This window comes from Onychomys torridus, chromosome 9 (genome assembly GCF_903995425.1).
Source record: "Onychomys torridus chromosome 9, mOncTor1.1, whole genome shotgun sequence".
Lineage (NCBI taxonomy): Eukaryota > Metazoa > Chordata > Mammalia > Rodentia > Cricetidae > Onychomys > Onychomys torridus.
In genome coordinates, this window is record NC_050451.1 from 55,771,279 (window position 1) to 55,785,126 (window position 13,848).

Consider the following 13,848-nt stretch of genomic DNA (forward strand, 5'->3'; position numbering starts at 1 on the left):
ATGTGTGGTGTGTGTGTATATGTGTGTGTATGTGTGTGTGGTGTGTGTGTACGTGTGTGTATGTGTGCATGCGTGTGTGCATGCGTGTGTGTATGTGTATGTGTGTGTATGTGTGTGTATGTGTATGTGTGTGTAAGTGTGTGTGTATGTGTATGTGTGTATGTGTGTGCGTGTGTGTGTATGTGTGTATGTGTGTGTATGTGTATGTGTGTGTGTGTGGTGTGTGTGTATGTGTGTGTGTATGTGTGTGTGTGCATGTGTGCATGTATGTGTGTATGTGTGTGTGTATGTGTGTGGTGTGTGCATGTGTGCATGTGTGTATGTGTGTGTGTATGTGTGTATGTGTGTGTGTGCATGTGTGCATGTGTGCGTGTGTGCGTGTGTGCGTGTGTGCGTGTGTGTGTGTGTGTGTGTGTGTGTGTGTAGAAGCGACACCCAAACTGCAGCATTGATGAGAGGTCAGACTGAGGGACGTGGAAGGGTGACAAGGGGACAATGACAGTGGCTCATTTGGGAACTTGGGAAGGAAAGAGCAGTGGGAGCTCAAGGCTGAGAGGACTAGGTGGAGACAATGGTGGGTTCTGCCCCTTGCTTCGCTTTAGCAGAGTAAACAGACTCTCATGTGGACGTGAGGGAAAGGAGGTGGCATCAGGAGTGACAAAGGGGCAGTCAGTTCGTGGTCGCGGGAGAGAGGAACACTGAGTGGGAGGGACGCTGACCTCGGTGGAGTGCCGGCAGCCATCTTGCCAGTCTGGAGTGCAGGGAGATAGGAGGGGAGGGCGGCTGGGGAGCACAGAGGTTGGGGGAGAGGGAAGCAGGGCTCAGTTATCTCCGTGCACTAGGACATGAAGTTATTCCTAAGAGGTGGGACCAGGCACCTCAGAGGAGCAGATGGGATCTGGAAGAGTTTAACAGTTGACAGGAAATGAATTGAGGGACTGCCACGCAACAGTGTTCGCTCAGCTGCAGAGAGCTGACCTGGGGATGGACGCAGGCAGCCAGATGCTGTTCAACAGCCAGGAGTGAGAAAACAGTCAGGGTGGACTTCGGGGCTGGGAAGCCACCAACAAAGACGGCTGGAGAGAATGGGAAAGATGGGGATGGCAGGGAATGAAAGCTACCGAGAGCCAGACAGAGCTTTCACAGAGCAGGTGGTGTGTCCACAGTGGCCTCTGGGCCATATTTGGGTTTTGACGGTAACACGGGTCAGCATTTCCTGCCCCTTGTGCCAACATGGCAGCAGTGGGCAGACACTAAGACTACGGTGGTGGAGAGGAAGATGGAAGACACCAGGCGTGAGTGAGAAGCATGGCCTGCCTGCAGAGCACAGGAGAGCTCCAGTTTTGGAGAATCTCAGAATTATTGGGAGGGGGGGTATGTGTGGTATCTGAGCTGGTCTGGCATACCCAGTAATGAAACCAAATACAATAGTCTTTTCCTTTCCTTCCTTTCTTCTTTTGTTTTGAGATAGGCTGCCCTCAAGTTTGTAATGCTCTCTTGGCTTAGCCTCTCCAGTACTGACACAATAGGCCCCCTTTCCTTTATAAAAAAATTTGTATTTATTATTTACTTATATGTATGTGTGTGGGCCTGAGTGTGCATATCACCTGTATGCAGGCACCTTCAGAACACAGAAGAGGGGTTGGATCCCTTGGGGCTGGCAATTGCAAGCTGCTTGATGTGGGTGCTGGGAATTGAACCTGGGTCCTCTGCAAGAGCAGCGAATGCTCTTAACTTTTGAGCTGTCTTCAACATCAAAGAGCTCCTGTCCTTCTCTTTTCCATCCCCTGCCCCCTGTGTGTGTGTGTGTGTGTGTGTGTGTGTGTGTGTGTGTGTGTGTGTGTGTGTGGTGTGTATATGTGTGTGCATGTATGTGTGTGTGTGGTGTGTGTATGTGTGTGTGGTGTGTGTATGTGTGTGGTGTGTATATGTGTGTGCGTGTATGTGTGTATGTGTGCAAGCACGTACACGCGTGAGTGTGTGTATGTGTGCATGTGCGTGTATGTATGTGTGTGTATGTGTGTGTGTGGTGTGTGTATGTGTGTGTGTGTGCGTGTGTGTGTGTGTGTGTGTGTGTGTGTGTGTGTGTGTGTAGAGGCCAAAGATTAATTCTAGATGTCTTCCTCAGTTGTTCCTCATCTTACTCTTTGGGACATGATCTCTCACTGAACCCAGAGATTACTAACCTGGCAATGCTGACTGGCCAGGGAGCTCCACGGATTCTCCTGCGTACACCTCCGCAGCACTGGAATTGCAAACACAGGACGTTACCATGGCTGGCCTTGTACGTGCATGCTCAGGATGAGGACTAAGATTTCTTTTTAAATTTTAATTTTCATACACTACATCCCGCTTGCAGTTTTTCTTCTTTCCTTTCCTCCCCCTGCTAACCTCCCCTCTTCCTCAGATCCACTCCTCCTTTCCCCTTTAGAGAAGGGCAGGCCTCCCAGGGAGATCAACCACACACGGCATATCACATTGCGATGAGACTAGGCACATGCCCTCATCTTAAACTTGATCGCTAAACACTCTAACAACTGAACTGCATCTCCAAGTCCTCTGTCTGTTTTTTCCTTTGATGCTGAGGATCAAACCTAGGACCTCTGCTAATGGATTCAAAGCAAAGCTACAGTTAGGAAGGGAGGAGCGGCTGGGGAGACGGGTCAGTGGTTAAGAGCATTTTCTGCTTTTTCAGAGGACTGGAGTTCAGTTCCTAGCCCCCACATCAGGGGCTCTCAACTGCTGTAACTCCAGTTACAGGGGATCTGACACCTTGTGGCTTCTGCAGGCACCCGCACATGTGTACACATGTGCACCCACCCACACATATGCACAAAACAAACAAACAAATAAATAACAGAAAGGAAGAAGTGACTTTGATTAACAATAATGTACTGTATATTTTAAAATACCTCATGACTGTTCTCACCATGAAGAAATGATAAATGCTTGAGTTGATGGATACAGTAATTAACCCACTTTGATCACTCTATGATCATGTACATCTATGCTAACCTGGCGCTACCCTATAAACATATGCAGGAATTACTTGTTAAATTAAAAATAAAACTAAAGGAAAGAAAAAGGAGTGTGAGATGTAGGAAGCCTGGGACGGTATGTGAGAATGGAATACAGTTGGTTTTAGTGTGTCTCTTATATATTTAACAGGAGTAATGGTAATGCTGGTGGTGATGGGAAGAGATGAGTACCACATGTTCCCAGCCCATCAGATTAGTGCTGAGCACTCCATATGTAAGATTTCAGCTCCCGACACGCTGTTAGCCACAGGAACCTGACTCAAATCAGCTGAGCAATCAGGCCTTCCCTGGCTCTTATACGTAGACAGCAGAAGTTGAGGAGCATGTCGCCACTCAGACTCCATTTTTCACATATCAGGCATGTCATGTCCTACCTCCTCATCCACAGGCAACTTCAGCACAGTCCCCTCACACTCCAGAGAAAGGGAGACCATGCATAGCCTGTGGTTTCTTTTGAGAGCTAAGAAGCCTCAATACAGAAGTTATAACTTTCCTTGAATGGTGTAAGACTGTTGTCTGATGGAGGAGGGGTCTGACGGAGGAGGTCTGGAGTTCCTGAGGCATGATTCTTCTACTATTCTCCATTCTCCAGAGCTGCTGTCACTGCTGGTCCCTGTACTCTCGTCTCTCTAAGCTCAGACACATGAACTAGGATAGCATGGATGCTCAGGAACTGATTACAACATTGACCTCTGTAGTGGTATTTGTTCTGCCCATGACTTTGTTCTATAAGGCCCAAAGGAGGCAGTGCTTCTTGCTGTTCTGTGTCTTTTTTGTGTGTTTGTTTGTTTTGTTTTTCGAGACAGGGTTTCTCTGTGTAGCTTTGTGTCTTTCCTGGATCTTGCTCTGTAGCCCAGGCTGGCCTTGAACTCACAGAGAACCGACTGCCTCTGCCTCCCGAGTGCTAGGATTAAACATGTGAGCCACCACCTCCTGGCTCTGTGACCTCTTATAAGGAGTTGGAGAAGGGTCACATGACCCTTCTCCCTGATCCTGCCTGTGAGGTGGATTCTCTTCTGGTCAGATCAGAGGACAACTTCAGTTGTCTACTCCATTCTGTATTCGTGAGTATATTTCTTCAATTTATAACATAATAAATTCTGTTACCCATTTAATAGACTCACGGGGAGTGATCATAATAAGTGATGCCCCACATTGGGCATCAAATGTAGCCGTAAGTTTTCTCAGCTCCTGACAGGCCCCATGGTCCTGTGTTCCTCTGGTCCCTCAGCCATTTATAAAATAATCATTCCAAGGCTTAATATTATTTACAAACTGTATGGCCTATGACAGGCATCTTGCTAGCTAGTTCTTATAGTTTAACTCAGCCCATAACTATTAATCTAAGTGTCGTTAAGTGTTCCATGGCTTCACCTACATTCCACTACCTGTTGCTCTTAGGATAGTAGTCTGGTGGCTCCAGCATATGTCTCAAATAAAATGAGACAGTTTTTTTTGTTTTATTATTTTATTACAATATAAAGCATGTTACAGATATACCACACAATCCCACAGGCCAAGCAGTCATAGAAAGATCCAATCGAACTTTAAAGGATATGCTAAATAAACAGCAACAGGTAACAAGGACTCCTAGAAATAGATTATATAATGCATTATAAACCTTGAATTTTCTCAGTGCTGATGAGGAAGGACAACAGCTGTGGAGAGACACTGGACAACAGAAAAAACTCTTGAGGTAAACCAATGTGTTGACCTTTGAATGGAAACCAGGATACGCCCTATGTTGGGAAAGGGGCTTTGCTTTTGTTTCAGCAGGAGAAGAAAAGCTATGGATACCAACAAAATCGATAACATTTGCTTCAAATAGGAAAGACCCCTTGAGGAGGAGAAGTAATAGCTCATCCACCGATGTGACAGCTGTACAAGTTGTCACAAAAACTCAACAAGCAAGGGTCAGGGCAGGATTCTGTTTTTTGTCTTTCACAGGATAATAGTAATAATACCCATCTTCAAGAAATCAAAAGGCCTTGGACACCCAGACGTCCATAGCAGAAGGGAAGAGACTATTGGTACCACTATACTCTACAGGGTAATAGCTCACTGCCTAACATCAATATCTCTAACTCTAGAATAGTTGTGGCCCTAATTCAATTACAACTCAAGCAGGCTTTGATGTTGGAATGTGGCTCTCTCCTTCTCTAAACCCAAGCATGTTGTTAAAAGAAAAAAATTAGGAGATTCTGTATCATATCAGAAGAGCTAACTGGTGTGAGACAGAAGAAAACCAATAATAACTATATTATAATAAGAACTATTGTTATCAAGAATTTATTTCTCTCCATGCTTATTATTGATTTCTCAGAATCCTTTATTACATGTCATGTCATCTTTAAATCTAAACTTTCCATTTTGATATTAATAATGTTCAAGTTTTCCACAGTGAAAGTAAGTCTTCCCAATAGCAATCTCTGAAGTCTCTAGGAGGAAGAATGGGTCCCACAACAACTTTACTGGGTCCAGAAAGATCCATGGTACCTAAGAATATTACTCAATGATCAGTTTTGGACTGAAAACTCTTCAGGACAGTTCTAAGATGAGATGGTCCATCATACTACATTTCTAGCCAGAATCTTAGATAATCTTATCCATTACTAAGGCTGGCTTGTAGACTCTATGGCTAGCTCTATTGAAACCTAACTAAGCTTTCTTACAGGACTCCACAGAGATACCATTACCCCCAAACATCAGGGAGTAATTCTAAGAAAACAAAGCCCCTCTCTCAAATGTTTCATTTTTCTCAGGGTTATGGAAGAATGGTTATAGAGTTGAGAGCAGAACAATAAAATTTGGGTTTAGTATTCTCCTTTAGAAACTAAAAGGGGAGCCGGGCGGTGGTGGCGCACGCCTTTAATCCCAGTACTTGGGAGGCAGAGCCAGGTGGATCTCCATGAGTTCGAGGCCAGCCTGGGCTACCAAGTGAGCTCCAGAAAAGGCGCAAATCTACACAGAGAAACCCTGTCTTGAAAAAGAAAGAAAGAAAGAAAAGAAAAAGGGGAATGAATAGGTATTGGATATTAAAGTAGACAATTGTATTTACTAGTAAACTAATTCAGTAAAATATCATCAGCCTTAGATAATTTTCATTGAAATGGATTCTTGTATATGGATACAAATGTAAACTATTCTTATACTCCTATTTAAGATAATTTGTATATTGATACAAATACAAAACTATACTTGTGTTGTACACATATTCCTACTCCTGTTTGAAATATTTTGTATATTGATACAAGTGTGATATTATATTATCATACTATATGCATGTTCTACCTCTGTTTTGGATATTTTGTATATTGATACATATTAAGGGATATTGTTACCATATTGCATATTGAACTATACATTTCTACCTCTGTTTAAGATATTTTGTGTATTGTCACAATTTTGAAATCATTGTCCTTATATGGTACATCTGCTTACAGACTGTTTACTTTGTTAGTGTGAAGCCTTAGTCCTTAAGTTATTTAGGTAGATAAGACTTACAGAACTATAGTCACCCATGCTTGTCGTGTCTATACTTATGGTAGGTTCTCAGATTTACAGAAACATGTGTCAGATGGATAGGTAATCTTCAAACACTTCATAGACCTGGAGAATATGGCATTTAAATGTTTTGATATCTTAGAATTCTGTTGACATGAGACACGATTGCTCCTGGCAGCACCGGTCTGATCCCGAGAAAATGTTGGGCTTCTGAGATGTTTGCATTTGGAAGTTTGTCTTCCTCTTGGCACAAATTGGCCTTCTGGACAAAGAACTTCCCTTGCCTCAACTGCTGACAGCATGAACACTGTCCTTTCAGGATGAGCAGGACACAAGGAAAAGTGACTACTGAACCTTGCCAAGACAGGGTAAGATGGCCTTTCAAAATTCCTGCTTCTGAAAATGGTCTGTCAGATATTCTAGGCCTGTAACTAAACTGGATGCCCCAACAATGCTGAGAAACTTTAGGTGACTGTCTAGGCTGCCAGTTGTCTCTGTCTATTCTCTCAAGAATTTTGGAAATTACTTGCTTGCGTTTTCCATTTTCTCAGGTATTATAATGTTCCTCCTCAGGTCTTTGATGGAACTGAAGACTAAATAGTTACAGTTACAATTTTCTTGTATCTTAGAGAGAACATATTAGTTCTAGAGTTAGAATCTTCAAGACAGGACAGTTATTGGGGTAATCTTGGTAATTTGTCATTTGCCCATGTTCTGGACATTTCTGGACATTTAGCATATCTTTCTTGTTTGATGTTATTCTTATTGGTTGTAGTTCCATTTTTGTTTATGTTATTATCCTTTGTTTTTCCTGGACAATACTTGATAATTATTCTTATTGTATATAGTTTGCATTAAGATTAGAGCCTTCTCATTTAGACAAAAGGGGGAAATGTAGTGGTATTTGCTCCGCTCATGACCTTAGGATATATGTCCCAATGGAGGCGATGCTTCCTGCCATGTACAAGACTTCTTATAAGGAGTTGGAGAAGGGTCACATGACCCTTCTCCCTGATCCTGCCTGTGAGGTGGATTCACTCCCAGTCGGATCAGAGGACAACTTCAGTTGTCTACTCCATTCTGTATTCATGAGTGTATTTCCTCAATTTATATCTTAATAAATTCTGTTACCCATTTAATTGACTCACATGGATTGATCATAATAGACCTCCCATCTTCTCCATCACACGTGAGAGGAAACCAAGACCGAGAGAGTTTGAATAACTAGACCATATCACCAGAAAGTGGCAGGGCTGGATTCAGACTCAGTCTGATGCAAAAGCCTGAGACTCAGGCTGGAGAAATGACTCAATGGTTAGGAGTCCTGAGTGTTCCTCTAGAGGACCCAGGTTTAATTCCAAGCACCTACATGGCAGCTCACAACTGTCTATAACTCCTGTTCCAGGGAATCCATGGCACCAGGCATGCACATGGTGCACATATATATGCATGCAGGCAAAATACCCATATGTGTAAAATAAATTAAATAATTCTTTTTTTTAAAGACTGCTACTCAACTGGCAGTCATGTGGCCACCACACAGGAGCCGCTTCTCATTGTGAAAGCCCCAGAAGTAGGACGTGAGATGGACTGTGTGAGCTGAATCACATTCTAGTCGTTCTCGGGAATGGAACAAAGGAGCTGAAACTCTAAACAATAGAACTGGATGGGAGATGACACCTTCTTCTGGCTTCTGGAGGCCTGGGCATAAGTGTATGACACAGACAAAAACACTTAAGTATATTCAAGTAAACCATTGGAGTTGGAGACGTGGCTCAGTAGTTCAGAGTGTGTAGTGCTCTTGAAGAAGAAGACCCTGGCTTGGCTCCTGGGACCCACATGGCCTCTTATAGCCATCTGTAATTGTGCTCAAAACCATCTGTAAGTGTGCCCTCTTTGGCCCTCAGCTGGCACTTGCATATATGATACATATAAATTCATGTAACATACAATGCACACATGTTTTTTTTTAGAAAGGTTCTTGCCATGTAACCTTGGCTGGCCTGGAACTTCCTATGTAGATGAAAGATGGCCTTGAATTCACAGGGATCCTCCTGTTTTTGCCTCCTGAGTGCTAGAAATAAAGGTGTGCATCCCCACACCTGATTTAATAAACAAATATGAAGGATGTCGTTCAACTAAACACGTGCAAGGGCTCTTTCCTTCCAACAGGGCATGAAGAGTCGGTTTTATTGGCTCCTGTTTTGTTTGTTGCCGTTGGAGAGCTAGACTTCTGTGGAAAGCTTCTCCGCTGTGTGAATCAGGATACTTAAGCTGCAAGCAGCAGACATTGGGTCCGCCTAGGGATGGAGTGGTATAGCATTTGCCTGGTATGCTTGAGGCCCTGGGTTCAAAAGCCAGCAGCACAAACAACAACAAAAGAGGGAGGAAAAAGGGAGGAGGGAGAAAGGAAGAGGGAAGGAAGGAAGAAGCAATAAAAGAGAAAAACTGACTCCTGTTGCCACGGGAAGGAAAGGAACTTGCTATAAAGTTCTGAGTCTGTAACAGGAAGCTGACAGACTTAAGGGCGTGGGGTGGGGGGGAGGCGCTAGAGAACTGATGTGTGGCCTAGCATCCGGGAACCACACCCCAAACTTCAACATGGGAACCTCCATGGCTGCCCCCTGACGGTGTTGCCGTGTGCTCCAGCGCTATGCCCAAGGTCAAGGCCACTGCTGCCAGCCCTCACCCCCTTTGGTGTGGTTGCTCTTGGAATGCTGCGATCCACACAGAACAGAGAGAATGCCCCAGCTCCTACACCTGGCTTGTGAGCTCCAGATCCCAAGCCCAGAGTGTGAGGTTTGGCAGAACTAATTTACTGAGCCCGGTTCCCATCGCAAGAGAGGCTGGGAAAGGGAGATTTTTGGTTCCACTCTGGAACACGCTGTAGACAAGCAAGACTCTCAAGAACGTGTTATTACAGGCTGAATTGCGTCCTGTTCCCAGGCCCTTGTATGTGACCATGTTTGAAAAGGGTTTATAACAAGGTGATTCGATCAGCGTGAAGTCTTCAAAGTGGACCCTAACTCAGTGTGATGGGTATCTGTGGTGGTTTGAAAGAAATGGCCCCCAAAGTGGGTGGCGCTATTAGGAGCTCTGGCCTTGTTGGAGTAGGTGTGGTCTTGTTGGAGGAAGTGTGTCACTGTGGAGGCAGGCTTTGAGGGATCATATATGCTTAAGCCACGCCCAGTGAGACAGTTCACTTCCGGTTGCCTGTGAGTCAAGATATAGGACTCTCAGATAGGGTTCGGAATCACATTTGCCTGCACCTCACCATATTGTTCCATGACGATAATGAACTAAACCTCTGAACTGTAAGCAAGCCCCACCCCAACTAAATGTTTTCCTTTATAACAGTTGCTATCTATGGTCATGGTGTCTCTTCACAGCAATAGAAAACTTAACTAAGGGCCGGGCAGTGGTGGTACAGACCTTTAATCTCAGCACTCGGGAGGTAGAGGCAGGCGGATCTCTGTGAGTTCGAGGCCAGCCTGGTCTACAAAGTGAGATCCAGGAAAGCTGCAAAGCTACACAGAGAAACCTCGAAAAACCATAATCAAACCAAAACAAAACAAACAAAATCGCAACGGTGACTTGCCCACAAGATAGGCACCCAGGATGTGTGTGTACAAAGGTTAGACTACATGAGACTCTGCAAGAAGGTGGCATCTGCCATTTACAGAGAGAGGCCACCTGTGGTATTTGTTCTGCCCATGACCTTGGGCTATACGGTCCAAAGGAGACAGTGCTTCTTGCCTTTGTACATGACCTCTTTTTTTTCCCCCCAGAGCTAAGGACCGAACCCAGGGCCTTGTGCTTGTTAGGCAAGTGCTCTACCACTGAGCTAAATCCCCAACCCCTTGTTTGTTTGTTTTTGTTGTTGCTGTTTTTTGTTTTTTTGTTTTTGTTTTTGTTTTTTAGATTTATTTATTTTTATTATGTATACAGTGCTCTGTCTGCATGTGTCCCTGCAGGCCAGAAGAGGGCACCAGATCTTATTACAGGTGGTTGTGAGCCACCATGTGGTTGCTGGGAAATGAACTCAGGACCTCTGGAAGAGCAGTCAGTGCTCTTAACCTCTGAGCCATCTCTCCAGCCCTGTACATGACCTCTTAAAAGGGGCAAGAAGCACCACTTCTTTTGGGTCATATAGCCTAAGATCATGGGCAGAGCAAATACCACTACAGCCACCTGGTGACACCCTGGTTTTAGACCGCCAGCCTCAAGACTGAGAAAACACATGTCTGTCATTGAGGTCCCCAGTGTGTAGGTGTCATGTCTGCAGCTCTCACAGACTAACACAGAAGGCAAGAGTAGAGATGGGGTGATGGAGAGTCAGTGGTCTGCGGTCTCCTTTCTCTGGCCTGCTGTTCCCTGACATCCTCAGGGATGGGTGTAGATTGCCTGAAAGATCAGGACAGCTCGAAAAGATGGTCTTGAGGACAGGGGGATATAGAATCTCTCTCTGGATAATTCTTGTGTGTTCCTTTTGATCCATCCTGTGAGGCCATGTGTCCTGCATCTCTACAAGCTTGGGAACCTCTAAAACTGGCAAGGGTGAGTTAGACTTGGCAAAGGCATGTGTCTGTGGCAGATGAAATTGCAAGCTCTGCGGGGTACACCAAAGATCTGGCCTTCTTCCCAGGATGCCCTATCACTAGCAAATGCATACCACAGTGGTGGCCATCAGCCTCCCTGGGAAAAACAGTCACCAATACGTGGCTGAGGCATACTGTCTTGTGGATTGAGTTTTGTGGCCTTTGGTCTTGGTGATTTCTCAGCTTGCGTCCCTCAGTCTGGCATCCTTTCCTTTCCTCTCCAGCAGGTGACAGCCTGTTGGAGATGCCCAGCCTTCTGCAGAGTACCTGGAGGCAGAGGCAGAGGGGTCTGCCAAAAGTAGCAACATCTCTGGTTCCTTGCAAGGGTTATAGCTGGGACAAGTGTGCATCCTGGCACAGTGAGAAGACTTGAGAACTATAACCCAGTTCCGTTTGCCAAAGGGTCCTATGGATGCAAATTTTTGGTTAGTGGGGACCTAGCTACATTTGAATAGCTGCAACTTGTCTCCTCCTTTCTGTAGCTGTCAGACTTTAGGTTGACACTGAAATGTCTGGAACAGAAGGGAGGTGGGGTTGGTGGTGGGAGGTCGTTGGTGGAGAGGGTCGCACAGCAGTGAAGATTCTGGATACTGCTCATGTCCATCTGAAGCTTCTAGAAGTCTCTGTTCTAAGACTTAAAGCATGCTCCCTGGGGTCCTGCATCACAAGCTACCCAACAGACAAGCTGGGGCTAATTAGCACTTCCCACACATGCTAGGTGACCTGAGGAGTGGCATTTGACCTCTTGGAGGCTTTTTTCTCCTCTCTGTAAAATAGGGTTAATAGCATTGACCTGTCTCAGAGAGTTACAGAGGGGGATCACTTGATATTTGAGGTTCAGTGTTTGAGGAATGGCAGTCAAAGAGGGTGGCAGCTTGACCCATGGACAGCACATAGACAACCATGCCCCTCCTCCTGGGCAGGCTGTGCCAAGGGCACTTCACCAAGGACTGAGCAAAGAGGGACAGGGAGTTCAGACAACACCTCACACTCTGGGCATCTGTGGGTTCGCTGGGATGTGACAACAGTATCTACCCTTGCTGTCTGTCTAATGCTTGGCAACAGAGTGGGAAGTCTTGCAAATCTCACCAAGTCCTGTTAGCAGCAGAGCTTACTTTAGCACAGAGATACCTGGACAGAGAGGTGCAGAGTTCTGTGGTGTGCTGATGGTTCTGACCTCAGTTCTCTGTAGAGGACCGAACCTCCCCCCCCCCCCCCCGAATTGTGTACGCATATGTGTATGTGTATACATACATGTCTGTGTACATTCGAAAGCACACATGGGTGTTGTGTATGTGGTGTTGTGTATATGTGTATATATGGTCTCCACCCCATTTTTCTCCCGAATTCATGTCTTTTTTTTTTTGTTAACAACTCCCTGAATCCAATTGGTATTACCCATATGTGCATGGGTGTGACACACACACACACACACACACACACACACACACACACACACAATTTTATGATATATTTGTCAGGATGAAATTTTTCTTTAAAGGTATACATAAATAAGTGGAAGTGTGGGCTGAGGATTTAGCTCAGTGGTAGAGCACTTGCCTAGCAAGCACAAGGCCCTGGGTTCAGTCCTCAGCTCAAAAAAAAAAAAAAAAAATGCAAGTGATCACCTTTAAAAATATTTGGTTGAGAAATGAGTATAGCCATTTCAGGCAGAAAACAGTGTGGAAAAGTTGTGGTTCATGAAACAGATGAAGCGCTCAGAAACCATTTGCAAGTTTTAGACAAAATCAGCATTTGGTATTTACCTTATTCTTGCACAATTTATTTTTAACTTAATTATAAAATGTAAATGGAGTATAATGGTTGTTTCAGACAGTGCTCTGCAGGGGGATATTTACCCTGCCTTGCCCCATGTGTTGGGTCTGTGGCATCATTTTCCGGGAGTGCCAGAATGTGTAAACCTGTCGGGCGCACCAAGCAGCAGATGCAAAGGGCTTCCTTGAGCATAGTTCATAATATTAATTATGCCATTAATGTGTTATTGCCATTGTTAGTAGATGGATATTGTGAATAAAGCCCTGAGCTAGTTGTCAGAAATTAGAGGCACACTTCTCTTGTCAACTACCTAACAATTCTACAGGAGTCAGTGTATCATTTTTATGTCTGCCTAAAAGACAGATGATGCCCTGTTCATCCTGCCTGAAGTGCAGTGTTAGGAGATTCAAATGCAAAGCTGTACATCAACGAGGTCTCAGAAATGTGACCGACTCTGGTGCTTCTGATAGTTCTTCTTTTCTCACTTAGGGCAGTCCCACTGAGTATTGAAGTGGGTATTTAAATGTAAAGGGATTAAACTGAGAGGAGGTTGAAACTCCAGTTTCCCAGCTATGCTAGCCATCTGTGAGTGCTCCGAGCCACACGTGAGTGGTGCATGCCTCACTGGACATCATAGCTTCACTGCTTGCCCAGTGGCCACCCTTGCTCTTTCTGTCCTGCCTATTGACGAACTGGGTAGTGAAGACTTAAGTTCTTTGTGTAGTCTTTAGCTGTTATAAGCATGCATAAGTTGCTTGTCTTGTTGTTGTGACAAAATGTGGACCAAAGCAACTTAAAGCAATGGTTTATGTTGGCTCACACTTCTAGGGGATACGGTCCATCATGGTGGGGAAGCAGAATGCTATAAGTGTGAGGCAGCTGGTTGTCTTGTGTCCACCATCAGGAAGTAGAGAGAGATAAATGCTGGTGTG